This window comes from Boleophthalmus pectinirostris, unplaced genomic scaffold, assembly GCF_026225935.1.
Source record: "Boleophthalmus pectinirostris isolate CB_2022bp ecotype Guang Dong unplaced genomic scaffold, ASM2622593v1 HiC_scaffold_15, whole genome shotgun sequence".
NCBI lineage: Eukaryota > Metazoa > Chordata > Actinopteri > Gobiiformes > Gobiidae > Boleophthalmus > Boleophthalmus pectinirostris.
The window spans coordinates 14,068,016-14,083,879 of NW_026571070.1; the positions used below are offsets into that span (position 1 = coordinate 14,068,016).

The 15,864-nt window shown below is 38.2% G+C and overlaps 1 protein-coding gene across 1 annotated transcript in view; it reads left to right on the top strand.

Annotated features, from left to right (window-relative positions):
* The window catches only part of LOC110171014 (dipeptidyl aminopeptidase-like protein 6), a 416,594-nt gene that overhangs the window by 281,636 nt on the left and 119,094 nt on the right, over positions 1 to 15,864 (top strand).

The following is a 15,864-nucleotide window of genomic DNA, read 5'->3' on the forward strand; positions in this document are numbered from 1 at the left end:
TGGTTATGCTCTAACGTAATTTCGTTGTGATTTTATTTGACAATGACTATAAAGGAATTGAAATTGAAATTGTTGCAGTGGTGCATTAGATTCCATTATGATATTTCCCTATATTTTTTTTTTAATAAAATAGATTATCTTATGTGTCCTATCTGTGTCTTTGAGCCAATACATCACCTCAAATATTCCATCAGGTCAGGTTACAGGTTAGTTCTGTGGAGAGACAACCCCGCTTACACTAAGAATGCATGTTTTTAGTGTATTGTTTTGTAATTGGATAAATTTAAGACAGATATATTTAATCCCATACTGTAGTAGACGTTCCAAGAAAAGTAAATACTTACTTTTTTACTTTAAAGCAAATATCTCCATGGCGACAAGCAGACGTTGGAAAAAAGTTACATAGTACAGCTTTAGTACATTGAGTTGCAGCTTTAGTATTAATAACATTAGTTGCATTATGATTTAAGCCACGATGAGCTTCATTTGACTGGAGCCAAATGTTATGGGTGACGTCAATCTATCTTTGTCCACTTCTTTGTGTTGTACTCTCAAAAGTTACACAGTACATCTTTAATCTGAGTCACTGCTTTAGTAGTAATAAAATCAGTTGCAGTGGTGTGTTAGATTACATTATGATTTTTCCCATTTGTATTTATATATATTGAAATATTACAAATAAAAATAGACTAGATTATGACTTATTCACTTCACATTGCCTATAATACTGTGTATCTGCTTACATCTGCAGTCATTCCTCTGTATTGTTTACGTAAAAAGAATCACTTAGTGGATATTAGCTGGATGTGTCACTTAGTTATTGACTGTTCACAGCGACGCTCCCTCCACGCGATGTGACTGATGAGGTCCCAGTCTCTCGCTAATGGGTTCTGCCTATGGCTCCTTCCCTTTTCCAATGAGACATATCAAATTACATAGAGCCTGAGTATCCGCTGTTTGTTCATTGTCACTTGTAATCACTAGTTTGCATCTATCATGCTGTCTTAAAGCTACAGTGGAGATAAGAGTGATGTTACATGTACACAATATGCAAGACAGTTATAAAGAGTCCTAGTCCCAAGCATAGAGTGTATATATAAATGTACATGGCTAACTAAATAGAAAGTGTTCATGAGGGTGCTTTTGGCTCCATTGACTCTGTTTCCAATTGACTTTGCACTTAAAAATTGTCACTAGGGATGTAATAATAACCAAAATATCGTGATATCGTATCGTCAGAGTTCTCACAATAATATCGTGGACCATCACAATATATCGAATTACAAGTCTCTGCTTAAATTAAGAGTTATGGTGCAGCAGTAGCTAAAAAAGACAGAGAGAACTACATAGACCATGATCCTTTGCTCTATTTCAGTGCGGACTACAAGAAGTAATAACAGTTCTAAGCACTTTCAAGTCTTAGTTCTTTGGATTTAGTCTTGCCAAGGCATTTTAAGAGGAGAAAGAAGCATATTTACAGTTTTGTTAGCCTCCACAAAATATCGTAATAAATATCAAACCGTGAGATGTATATCGTGAAAATATTGTACAGAGAGATTTGGATTTTGTTACATCCCTAATTGTGAGCCTCCCCACCATATCATGAGCTTCCCCATGATATCTCAATAAATATCGTACCGTGAGGTTTATACTTAGACTTGGATATCGTTACACCCCTAATTTTCACACCTCTCTCTGTAACTGCTGCACTGAGCCTCGTCATTTTGGTCTTAAACTGTTTGTATTCACCCGCTCTACATGATCCTGACGTTATTATTTTGTTATTTTATCTGTAAATAAGGTTCTGTTTCTAATACGGAACTTGGCAAATTCACCCCTATGTCTGCTTTCCTCAGTGAGCTTCATTTGACTGGATGATGTCACTCTCCCTTAAAGATGTCCACTGCTTTATATAGTCTGTGGTCCAAAGCTGAGTCATGTTCTTGGTTTTGGTTCCATTTTAGTCCTGATTTAGTCCAGGTTTAGTCCCAGTGGTGTGTGTCTAAGTGTGAACTAAAGCTTGGATCAATAATCACAACTGCATTAGGAACATTTACGGGGGAGGAAAATATATCGAGTAAAGCAGTGAGGGGGAGTTAGAGTGATGCAGCTCTTGGATAGTTCTGATATCACAGCTACTTTTACTACTGAAGTACCTGCCCAGGGCCTGTTGTAATATTACTGCCTGTAAGTTTTATAGAATAGTAGGATTATGCAATGGTCTGGTGGTGACTGGCTCTGTTAGTTTGCACCAGGGCAGATAGAAGTTACAACAGTACAGCTTTAAAGGATTTTTCTACTGTGTTATAACATTGTTCCCTTATTAAAAACATGCCTGAAGAGGTTTTATAAGTTTGAGTAATCTAGCGATCTCTCTCAAACCCTATTCAAAGTTATTATGCAGGACAGTTCTGTGCAAAGCTCAGCCCACAAGCAAAACAGTCTTTTTTTTGTAAATATACAGAACTATGATACAAAACAATATATTACAACTTCTCAAACCTGATTCGAGGTGGAGTCATTTGAGTAGCAGAATGCATGTCAATTTGAATGTGATGGTGCTCTGAAGGGGGAGTGACTCAGACTCAAAGTATCAGAAACAAACCTGAAACTAGTTTAAGACTTTAATTTGTTGTATTTGGCTAATATTGCACTTTCCAAATAATAAAAGGGAACATATGTTATGTGTTGGCATTTGTAGTGTGTAGTGAAATGTAATTCCCTCTCTTTAAAAGGCCCAAATTGTGCTACTTTCTTATAATCCTCCAATTAGTCTGTTCTCTGTGTTCCACCTTGTGATGTCATGTGATAATATCATAAGTGAACCGTTTTTTAAAAACTTTATACATTTTCACTAGAATCATTTGGATGATTTCATCGCTGGAACTGGCAATCTGTGCTGAACTAAAGGTAAAAGGTAGCTGTTAACTTGAAAATGACTTTGGTAAAAGGAGAAATTCAATTTGTCGACTGGACAAGAGTTTATTCGGTCGAATACGTTTGGCGGCTCATCCAAGCAGCTTCTTCAGTTCTGGTCAAAATGCTGGTGGACACTTCCTTATATCTGCCTGCAGGGTGGAGCTAACTACAATGAAACTACTCTGAAACTAACACATCTACTTGTTTACATTTTCTGTTACTAATTAGGCCTATTGAACTGCACTGAGTGTGGGGGTCACCTAAAACCTAACCTAAACATTACCATTTCACACCTCTGGACCTGGACCTGACCTGGCTATCCCTATTGTTCTCTTGTTGAAAATGACATCACAAGGTGGAACAGAGCATTTCGAGCTTTACAGATGTAGGCAGACAAATAAGCCAGAATTACTCAAACGTGTGAACAAAACAAATGACAACTCCACACATGTTTTTGAGGATGTAACAGCATTATAACATGGATTAAAGCTCACGAGAATCCATTTTGTGTAATATAGCAGGATCTTTAAAGAGTGAATGAATAGTGCACTATGATGACTTCAATTTTCAACTCCGATGGCTTCTCATTATATTCCTGTTATTACTGCTAACAAAGCCACAACTTGCAAATTACTTCATCAGAACAAGTAAATCCAGGGTTTTATAAATGTAAAACCTCTCTCATTGTCACATGAATCTTTATTTCACATCAATATCTCCACAGAAACCAGCAGGTGGAGACTCTAAAACAGTTTCACATGTTTTATCTCTGTCTCGTCTGTGCAAGTGTGTTTGACAGATAGCAGCTGTCACGATCACTGATGAAGGCTCAGTGTTTTATAGAGACGAAATCCACTCATGTACAACCACCATCAAACCACAGCATCAGAAGGAGAGGGGCTGCTCTGCTCACTTTTCATTTGTTCACAGCTTATATCTTCAGAGATGTTCCCGGTCTATTGATTCATGCCCGAATAAATGTGAATTAAATTGTAATTAGCCTCACAATTCTCAAAATGCACTTTTTTCTTCAAATTTAAACTCTTTACAATCCTTATTATGCAATTGTATGATCCATGTTATAATGTTGTTCCCTCATGAAAAGCCTTTCTGGTGTTGCGTTTCATCATTTCATTCACACATGTTCTAACACACAAATCCTTCATATTTAGGTCGTGTTCTTCTCTCAAACTGAAAACACTCTGTTCCACCTTGTGATGTCATGTTGTAATACAGGAAGTGCTTCACTGTGTTTTAAAACTTCATACACCTTCACTAGAATCATTTGGATGATTTCAGCCTTGCAATTGCCAATCTCTAGTGAAATAAATGTAAAATGTAGCTGTTAACTTGAAAACTACCACTACATGACATCACAAGCTGAAACAGAGCATTTTGAGCTTTGGAGATGTAGACAGACTAGTAATCCAGGATTACTCAAACATATGTGAATGAAATATAACACAAGTCCAGCTTTGTTTTTCATGAGGTAACATTATAACGTCACAATTTTGCATAATATTATAATAGTAATAATGGATCAGATTTACATAGAGCTTTTCTGGACCATCAAAGACGCTTTACAGAGCATTATTCATTCACTCCACACTTGGTGCTGGTAAACTACTATTGTGCAGTTGTATCTGTCCTGGGGCAGACTGACGGAAGCCAGGCTGCCAATCTGCGCTATTGCTGCCCCCTCCCCCCCCATTACTCAGACACATACCATTTTCATGCAATGTGGCGTGTGACGTGCCTTGCATAAGGACACAACAACAGTTTTTGCCATTGGCGCCCCCCTGTGGCACCTAATTTTCCAAGCAGTCTCCCATCCAAGTACTAACCAGGCCCTGCCCTGCTGACTGTCTGAGATCTGACGGGTTCAGGCTTTGACAAGTTGGTATGGCCTTATAAGACCTTTAACAATGTAGCTCATATATTCTATAGCTCAACGTCAGTGCAGTTCCAGTCTAACTTGTGTAACAGAGAGAGAGCAGTGCCTACAGTTAGCATTACATCCCCAGGGAGTGCTGATGACATTGGCTGGACTTTATTCATTGTAACACATTCTACTTCTTATTTCTTACATAATTGCTTAATTTTATTTGCTTGAACCGGTTTATTCTGTGAACTATGAACTACGCAGTTTATAGTTCTGGTTTAGACATCAGAGGTCACGACAAAGCAAGGCCTCTCCAGCGCATGTAAAGCCCCATTATAACACTTAATATTACACCACCGAACGCCCTCCGGAGAGTGCATAGGGCTCTTGTTCACATATAACCCTTCGTCTCAAAGGCCAAACACTCGGCGGTGAAGGGCCCTTGATTCTGACCCTGTCTCAAGTACTGGCACTTTTCTTTAATACCTCTTTCTCTCTTTCATTTCTGTAGTTTTTAAGTTAAAATATTAGAGATATAAAGTACACACTCGGACTGAAAATGCCTCATGTTTTTCAAAACTGCTTTATAATTATAAGATCTGGCTATCGATTACAATTAGCAAGTGGAAGTTAATATATTTAGATAACATAAAATCCTACATTAGTTTGGTCCAAGCAGAGCGCTGGGGATGTTATAAGGGTAAAAAAAAATCTGATAATTGATATTAAACCTGGTACTGAAACTAGGTACTCATTTGAGCAAGTATCGATACTAAAGAAGTCACATTCACAGGACTATTACAGGACTATCACAGGACTAGTACTGTTATTTAAAGGGACACTGTGTAACTTTTCTAGTGGACCGTCTGCTACCTGCTTGTCTTCATGGAGATGTTATTGCTTTGTCTAGAATGTTCCACGGTAGAGATTAAACCTATGTATCTCAAGGGAGACAACTACAGGCTACGTTACAGGTCTGATCTGTGGAGAGGCAGCTCTATTCGCAGAGAGAATTGTTGTATTTTTAAGCCACAGAAACCCCTGTAATGAATAAATACTAGATGAATATGTTTAATGTCATACCATGGAACCTTTAAAATTGCAAATCACATTCTATTGTCTTAAGAAAGAGTGTTTTTTTATTATCATTGTGAAATTAAAATCGAGTTTTAAATTTTAGCATCATGACAACACTGGCTGGACATTTATTTTATTCTTTTTGGAGTGAGTTTGCGCGTGCATATGTCTGAGAGGAGCGTGTGGGCGGTGGGCAGTATTGAGCTAATTAGCGGCACCTCTGTCTCTGGTCCAGTGTGTTGGCCGAGAGAGAAATGGCGCTTTCTGAAGCTCATTCATCTGCTCCTATTATGTGGGATTACGGGCGGTGGGACCAACTGGCACATGGTTATAAAGGGAAAGCCAAATGAATAAAATGCAACGCACCACACTGCCACAACCATAGCCTCAAATGAGAAGGAAAATGGAAATGGGACAGAAATTTGGCCCGACTCAACAATATGACTTTGAAAAATAGTTATAATAAGACTCTAACGACACATGAGGTCCTGTATTTGAGATAATGGTGCTTTATGTGTGTTACTGTGCGTCTTTCTATTGTCAAAGTATGCAAATAAAGTTTATGGATTCTACTATATCATAAACCACATATTAGTTATACAAATACCAAGGGAGAAGGTGAAAAAAAAAATTATCCTTTTTGGAGTTGTTTTGCTTCATTCAATTCTGTTTTAGTATCGCTTCTTAAAGGAACGGTTTGGAATTTTGGACATAGGACCTCATTTCCTAGTGAGCCAGACTGTTGGAGACGTGTGGAGACACTTTTTTAAATACTCCATCCAGTCCTTGTATTTGCAGAGGTTGCTGGTGCTAGGCTAGTGTATGTCAATGGACATAGTTAGCCTGTCACTAAAAACAGTCTTACCCACTCCACAAAACACCCGAAACAAATCTATTATTATGCCAGACTGTCAATGTGAATGTCTGTGTCAATAAAATAATTTTAGAAATAAAACCAACGTTACATTTGAAGGATTTGTGTCTGGCAGCAGCAGCGAGTTGTACTTCCTGATAGAAAGCTTGGCAGTGGCGGACTGATATCACCTAGCACCAGTGTTGTACCTGATCGCGTTTATTGAAAACATTAAATCTGGCAACAGCCACCACCGTCACATCACCGCATGCATCACTGAAACAAGACAAAACACTTGGCTCTCTTCTGTGCATGGCTCCTGCAGAGAGCCGCTGTCCTGTCTGTACATGGTTTGATCTCTTCATATTGGACAATACACTTTTGGAGACAGAACCAATGGGACAGTGGATAGAGGATACACTCTGCTCCCGTCCTCTGGAGAACGCAAGAGGCTTGTTTTCGTTAGTTTGGGGCAAATCTGAGGACGGTGTTTCATAGGTAAATAGTGCATGAATGAGCTTGTGTGTGCAACGGAGCTGCTCCGGTTGTTCTGCCGTGTGTTTGTGTTGGGACCATAACCTCTTATTGTAGTTTTGCTGATGTTGTTGTGAGCAGTGGATCAGGTTGTGTTGCTGCATAAACTGCACTTGGCTGTGCATTGTGCTCTGATAGATATAGTTCCTCCAAGAGTGACCAAAATGTCTGTTTCTGGCATTCATTATAATATTATATAGCCTATATATAATGCATATATTCATAATATATATTTATGATTTCAGCCTAATAGCTTGCAGCAATGTACTGAAACTTTGAACTAGTTCCTGTAGAAAATTAACTTCCCAAACCGCCTAGCACCGACCATCGACAGTCTGGTGCAATAACTGATTTGCCTCGGGTGTTTTGTGGAGTGGGTAAGACTGTTTTTAGTGGCAGGATAACTATGGCCATTGACATGCACTAGTCTAGCAACAACAACCTCTCCTAATACAAGGACTGGATGGATTATTTCAAAAAGTGTCTCCACACATTTACAGCGCTCTGGCTCACTAGGAAATGAGGCCCTATGTCCAAAATTCCAGAATTGTTCTTTTAACTTGTTTTTTTTTTTTTTTTTTTTTGTCAACTGAAAACACAGTGGATTTTAGAAAGGCATATACATCCTTTTCACAGATATAATGCAAAGTATTACTATATGTGAGGACATTGTGCTCTGTAGTAGAATTTCAAACTCGATTATTGATACTCAACACAGATAAAAACACTCTTTCTGTAGACAACAGAAGATTGTCATCACTAAATCGTAGGGATGTAACAGTAACCTAAATATCGTTATTTCATATCGTCAAAGTTCTCACAATAATATCGTGGACAATCACAATATATCGAATTGCAAGTCTCTTTGCTAAAATCAAAAGCTATGGTGCTGCAGTAGCTAAAAAACAGAGGGAACTACATAGACCATGATCCTTTGCTCTATTTCAGTGCAAACTACAAGAAGAAATAACAGTTCTAAGCACTTTTAAGTCTTAGTTCTTTGGACTGAGTCTTGTCAAGGCATTTTAAGAGGAAAAAGTTGCATATTCACAGTTTTGTTAGCATCTACAAACTATTGCAGTAAGTACCGTGAGATGTTTATCCCTACTATATTGCAGTACTTTCTTTTGTATTTTCCTGCGGTCTTATATCTTTGTAATCCCTCAGTGCTCCAGGTAGGTTCCATATTGGTCCATGGGTTCATACTAGTCTATGTGCTCTTATATTTGTTCTGATACAGCTCAAGATCATTCTAAAGCTTAATTTTTGTCCTGTGAATGTGACTTTTTAGTATCAATACTTGCTCAAATAAATATCTAGCTTCAATACTAGTTTTAATATTGATTAGGATGTGATTTTCAACAAAGAAAGATGCATTATTTTGAATTTCCTCTTTTTGAAATGCTATAAGTGTTTTATGCTTGTGATGGTTTGAATAAGAAAATGGAAATCTGTTATGTTGGGAAATATAAACAGATCAATAAATATTCTTAGGGCAGAAATATCAACAGAGATGTGTGGACTTCCCTCACCCCAGACACTCTCTTTCAGCTCTTTTAGGCATTTTCAGGCTTTTGACCAATATAATATCTGCAAAATGTTGTTGTATTGTTGTTCTTGGCCCTAAGTATCACAATAAATCATTCACAGCTGTAGCCTTAAACTTTTTTGTTCAGCAGTCAAAAACTAAACTTGTTTGTTCTACAGAAAAATATGTGTACTATTGAGAGAGACAGAGCCAAAGTACCCATTTCAGCAAAGGTTTGTTTCATCAGTTTACATGCTTTTACATTTGCACCTAAAAGAATCAGTTCAGGTACAGCTGTATCTGTTAATGCCATGCTGGGGAACATTCCAGGTAAAGAAATAACATCTCCATTGGAATAGTTACATATTGCTGCTTTAATACTTTTAATACTTTAGATCTAGCCAGTGCTTTAAATTTGAATTAAAGGGACAGTTTGGAAATTTGGACATAGGGCCTCATTTCCTAGTGAGCCAGAGTGTTGGAGACGTGCGGAGACACTTTTTAAAATATTTCATCCAGTCCTTATACTTGCAGAGGTCGCTGGTGCTAGGCTAGTGCATGTCAATGGCCATAGTTATCCTGCCACTAAAAACAGTCTTATCTACTCCACACAACACCCGAAACAAATCTATTATTATTACACCGGACTGTCGATGTAAATGTTTGTGTTGATAGAATAATGTTTGAGATAAATCTAACCTTGCATCGCATGAATCGTCACATGTTCAGGGACTATTTTCTCATATATCAGTCCACCAAGCTTTCTATCAGGAAGTACAACTCACTGCTGCTGCTCAGACATAAATTCTTCAAATGCAAGGTTGGTTTTACTTCTAAAATTATTCTATCGACACAGACATTTACATCAACAGACTGGTGTTATAATAGTTTTGCTTTGGGTGTTTTGTGAAGTGGGTAAGACTGTTTTAGTGGCAGGATAACTATGGCCATTGACATGCACTAGCCTAGCACCAGCGACCACTGCAAATTCAAGGACTGGATGGAATATTCAAAAAAGTAACCCTAACTTGTTGAAATACTCACCTCATAAACTATATGAAACCTTTTTACTGTTAAAGTCCTATATTACACGAAATAGACTCTTGCAAGCTTTAAGCCATCACCAAATCTTCTCAAAAACAAACCTGAAGTTGTGTGTTGTTACATTCACACACACTGAGTCATCCTTTTTTTATTAGTCTGTCTCTCCAAAACTCAAAATGCTCTTGTGATGTCATGCGTCAGGAGCTGTCAAGTGAACAGCCACTTTTTACCTTTTGTTCAGTAGAGATCAGCTGTTCCAGGGCGCAAATCATCCATGTTCTAAAGAAGGTGTACGGACTTTAAAACACAGTGGAGCACTTCCTGTATTACCACATGTCATCACAATGTGGAACTGAGTCCTTTCTGTTTGAGAGAAGAACTCTGCCTAAATATGTGTGAATAAAAGAAAACACTCTTCTGTTTTTTAATGAGGAAACAACATTATAACATAGATCAGAAAACAGTGTAATATGAGCCCTTTAATTATTCTGGCTGTGATCTGTTCAGTGAAGTAAATAATAGTCTTTTTATCAGAGCAGCTTTGAAGGTAACACTCTTTTTAACTGTATTATTCTTATTCAGACTGAAGCCGATGTCTCAAATAAACTCCATTATTGTGTGAACAGGGGTGGGTCTGCTCATGTTTAGTGATTGGTGACATTGAAAAACACATTGGAGTTTATGTTATGCTGGCACACTCAAATGAAAGAAAATGAGGACTCGAAGAGATAAAAGTTCTGAGTTTTGGAGTTGTTTGTGAATTAGCATTATAACGTCTGATGACATTTGAATTTGTAACACAGTTGAGTGATCGTAAATGAAAGCTGATGCATTAGTTTGGGTTGGGTGTATGTGTGTGTTTATGTGTGTGTATAGACAACTTTAAATTGCCTTTTGGTTTTGACTTGTGTTTTGTCTCTTAATAAACTGATCTTCTTTAATAAAGTAATTACAGACTTGCATAATATAAGTACTTTTTACTTCAGCCTAAACCTTTGTGGTCATGTTTCTGTGGGTTGTAGTGTACTAGTGTGTATACATGCACATCAGTATTCCGGTTATTACCCATATCCCAGTTATGGCAGTATTTGGGATATTGCATATACATACGATGAGAAACTGGGATACTCATGTCCCTGTGTACATGATCAAATGTAGTATCCTGGTGTCTTGACATAATCTTACAAATGCACAAGCACAAAAAATATCTTAATTTTATTTAATAAACCAAGAAAAATACAAACAACCATGAGCTCCTTTAGCATAGGAAGATTGGGAGGCTCCTAACCAGCGGTAAGGAGCTGTGATCCACTTCGCAGATCAAACCCAACGTTTCTAAACAGCAGATTCTTAATTACAATCTTCTCTCTATATATAAACTCAGCTTTACAACATATAAACCATAACAACTATAGAGCCACATCAGCCCGTTTGATAACATAATTTAGCTTTGCGCACATTTATTTACGTTTTACAGAAACTAAACTTAAAACCACATGGCTAATTTGCATAAACTGTTAGTGCTGATAAAAACAGCTCGCTCCTTGTGCCGCTGATGCTGTTCAGCTTCTGTTGGACTGAAGGACACGACTCAGTGCAATATAAGTGTTCGTTCTGTGAGAGAGGATGTGCTGATGATGATAAGTCTGTTCTGTACGTATATCCTATAGGAAATGGTTAATGTTTAACTTTTCAGCGATCATACATCATACATGTGCAGGTCATACGAATGCAGATGCAGATCATTTTCACTCATGAATGGTCACTTTATTTATGTCGCTACTGTTGTGGTGAAAAAAAAAGAAAAGTGTTTGTCTTTTGGACGCATGTGCACTCAACTTTATGTTGCAGTAACCGGGATACTGTGGCATCCAGTATCCTGGTTACTATTGGAATATACCAGCTACAGTATCCCGGTTTCTCATAACCAGGATACTGACTTATTCGGGATACTGAAACCGGAATACTGCGTATAAATGCACCATGAGGAAATCGGGATACTCAAAAAACCCAATCATAATCAGGATAATGATGTGCATGTATACGCACTCTCTTTTGTTTTGTTTTGTTTTGTAGTGCTGCAAAATGACCGAATAAACTACTGCTATTGAGTATTAGGAGGCTTTTTATAAAATGATGGTTCGAGGGATTCTCTGTCTTTCAGTCTGTAAAATGCTTTAGAGCTTCAATCACGGATTTTCGCTGTTGAACAATTTTTGTTTTGCTTTTCAACTCTCGTTTTCACTGATGCCAATACCTGCCCACTCTTTCTCCTGTTTTATTTTCTTCCTCGGTGATACTCGTAGAATTGGGTGGCGTCACGTAGTCATTTTGGTACAAAGTAGTCTCTATTTATCTATTAATGCAAGGAACGTCTGTCTCTGTGTCCTCCTGTCGGTTGGTTTGTGTGCCTGTTCCACATATAACTCCAGAACTGCTCATTCAACTGATCTCAAATTTGGAGGGTGTCATCCTAATGGGATGGGTGTATGCAGTGCCAAGTTTCATGCAATTAGGGCAAAAAAAGGTAAAATGAGTGATATATTTTAAATATTAGTGTGTATTTCAATTTCACTGCTGCCGATTCATGCCCACTCTTTCTCCCGTATTATTTTCTTCATCGATGATACTCTGAGGATTGGGCGGCATCGCGTAGTCATTTTGGTACAAACTTGGGGTGACCATATTTCCATTTGTGAAAACCTGGACACCTTACCGAGGGGGGGGCTCGAATTGAGTCTCACCTCGCAAACCGTGCACATGACCTCCCACTTGTCCTAACGGTCGAAGGCGATGACGGGACGAAAAACGGAGAATTTCTTGTACAAGTCATCGTTTAATGTGCATTTGTGCTTCGGCGTGTTGCAGGCTGACCGACTGTTTGCGTCTGCTCACTCCTTTTGAGTCACAGAGAGCTACAAGAGACGCTCAATTCCATGGCCCCAATGAAAGATCATGAAAACCCGGAAAAAAAAACAGACGCCCAGGACAGAACGCAAAAAACTGACATGTTCAGAGAAAAACGGACATTTAGTCACCCTGTACAAACTAGTATTTAAAATATACCACTCATTTTATGAGGTCTTTAGTGTTTTTGCCCTAACAACATGAATTTGAGATCAGCCGGATGAGCGATTCTTGAGTTATGTGTGGAACAGACAGTGTTGGGAAGGTGACTTTTGAAATGTAATCCCCTACAGATTACAGATTACATACACCAAAATGTAGTTTGTAACGGAATCCATTAAATTACTTAAAGTGAGTAACGTAATCTGAATATTTTGGATTACTTGATTTGCTGTAGAGAAACAAAGACCAGGATACTTAACCGTATTAAAAATATTATTGATAGAAAAGGAGGAGACACGTCTGCGCAGCATGGTTTAGTCCTGTTAAATCCTGGTTTAGTCCTGATTTAGTTTTTGTTTAGACCTGGTTTAGATCTTGTTTAGACCTGGTTTTAGTCCTGGTTTAGATCTAGATTAGACCTGGTTTTAGTCCTGGTTTAGATCTAGTTTAGACCTGGTTTTAGTCATGGTTTAGTCCTGGTTTAGATCTAGATTAGACCTGGTTTTAGTCCTGGTTTAGATCTAGTTTAGACCTGGTTTTAGTCATGGTTTAGTCCTGGTTTAGTTCCCAGCAATGAGTGGAATTACCAAAAAAAAAAAAATTTAAAAATAAAAAAATAATGTGAAAACAGGAAAATACCGCTGTGTAATCCATTTATTTCAACAAAGTAACTGTAATCCAATTACCACTCATGGAAACAGTAACTGTAACTGAATACAGTTACTCATCATTTGTACTCTGATTACGTAACACCAGTACATGTAATCTGTTACTCCCCAACACTGGGAACAGACAAACAAACAAACCAACAGGAGGACACACAGACAGACGTTCTTTGCATTAATCGATAGATGGATCAAAAACTGCCCTGCTCTAGTGTGATGTGCAGCTATCCATCGTAGGTGCCTACAGCATGCGGCGCTTTGTTGTCATGACGTTTACAGTAACGCCAGCTCCCACTGGACACCACAGTTTTCTAACACGATTATCAGCGGACTTGCTTCTTTTATTAAATCGTTTTAGGTGAATATTGTGATTTAAAATGTGCAAATGATAACAGAATGATCCACGGTGTCATAGATCGTAATTATAGATCACAGACAAGCACAATAGGTCGTCTTTAATAAATCAAAGTTTGCAATGATTAATAAGAATAGACTAGATTAGCAACTATCCCACTAAAACATGTTATATTTTCGATTTTTCTTCTATTTTTGGTGGCGTATTTCCAGCTTTGCCTGCAGTATCTGTAGCATAAACATTGAACGTACTAACAGATGTAGCTTCTTAGCATTAGCTTGTTTTGCTGTAAATATGAATACTCAAGTGTTTTAAGCTTTTCTCTATCTGCAATCGTTTATCGTTTTATTTTGACAGAAGGGAGCTTGTTTTCCAGTATCGTCACTTCACAGGGATTTTAACATTAATTTTGTGTTTTTATTCTGATTTTCAAATGCCTTGAAACTTTGTGGATCACGTGCCTTCCAGGTTTTGGACAATGCATCAATGAAGAACTTGAAATGTCTTTGTTTTGATCGGACTCGGTAACTATGCACCACTGTGTCGTCTGAACCAGCATCGCCCATGTTTTCTATAACCACAGTCAAATGTAGCAGGAACTTTCTATTATTTGGACAAAAGTGTGAAGATTTGTGGCATTTTTGAAAATCTCACGACGTGTTTTTGTGTAGTTTACCTGTAATAATACTCAGCACTTTGCCAAAAAAGACTAAATAAAAAGACTGTAGGGTTTTTAACTCTGTATTCTCATGTTTATGTTATAGCTGTGTGATGGATGTAGTTCTGAGGAGTGACTTTAAGGTCATGTTTTGGACTGTTAATCTGTGATCTCAATATTAGAGCAAAATAAATGAGAAAATGCACAATTCTCTGCTTTTGTCTCTTCTTGTATATTAAGCTTTTCACTACAATCTCTGGGATATTTCATACACTATAGTTTTATGTTTTTATTGGCCTCCTTTGAAACCACAAGTCTGACTCTTTTTAGGCCTGGAGGAGGGCTCCTTCCTGCTTGTTTCCGTGGAAATGTTCCTGATGACACCAGACCAATGGATGCTCTTTTTAACTGCATTCTAGATATCAAATCCTGGATGGCAGAAAACTTTCTCCACCTTAACCAGGACAAAACTGAGATTTTACTCATTGGTCCTGAGGCCTAGAGAGAGAAACTTTTACCCAAACTACAAACACAGTCTTTTAACCATCTCCTCAAGTAAAAAACCTGGGCGTCATTTTTGACTCTGAGCTGACTTTTATCCCACACATTAAGAACATCACAAAAATTGTTTTGTCTGCACCATTCTCTCTCTGGCCAACACGGAGACGCTGATGCTTTTATCACCAGTCGAATAGATGACTGTAATGCCCTGCTCTCTGCTCTTCCCAAAAAGACTTTCAGGTTTGTAATTATTACAAAATTCAGCAGCGCGTGTCCTGACGAGGACCAGAGGGCGGAACCACATTACACCAGTTTTAAAATCACTGCATTGGCTCCCTGTGAGTTTCAGGATCGATTTTAAAGTTCTTTTACTGGTTTTTAAATGTCTTAATGGTCTTGGGCCTTCTTATCTTTCAGAATTGCTTTTACCCTACAAACCCTCGTGGACCCTGCGCTCCTCCGGCAGCAGATCCTGGTCATTCCCAAAGTCAGGGCACACACTCAGTCAGGAGAGGAGTTTTTCCAGTTCTACGGCCCTCGTCTATGGAACTGCAGCCGGAGGAGCTCAGGGCTGCAGAGAACGTTCATGTTTTTAAGAGCAGGCTCAAGACCCACCTTTTTAGTTTAGCTTTTGATTGAAATCTTATACTTTTACTTGGCTCTATTGTACACATTTTATTATATTTATTTATTTTAGGCATATTTTTAGGATTTCCAGTGTTTCCTCTGTAGGAGCCTCTGCACCAGGAGCAGAGGTCGGCTGTGGCTGTTGGGTCTGT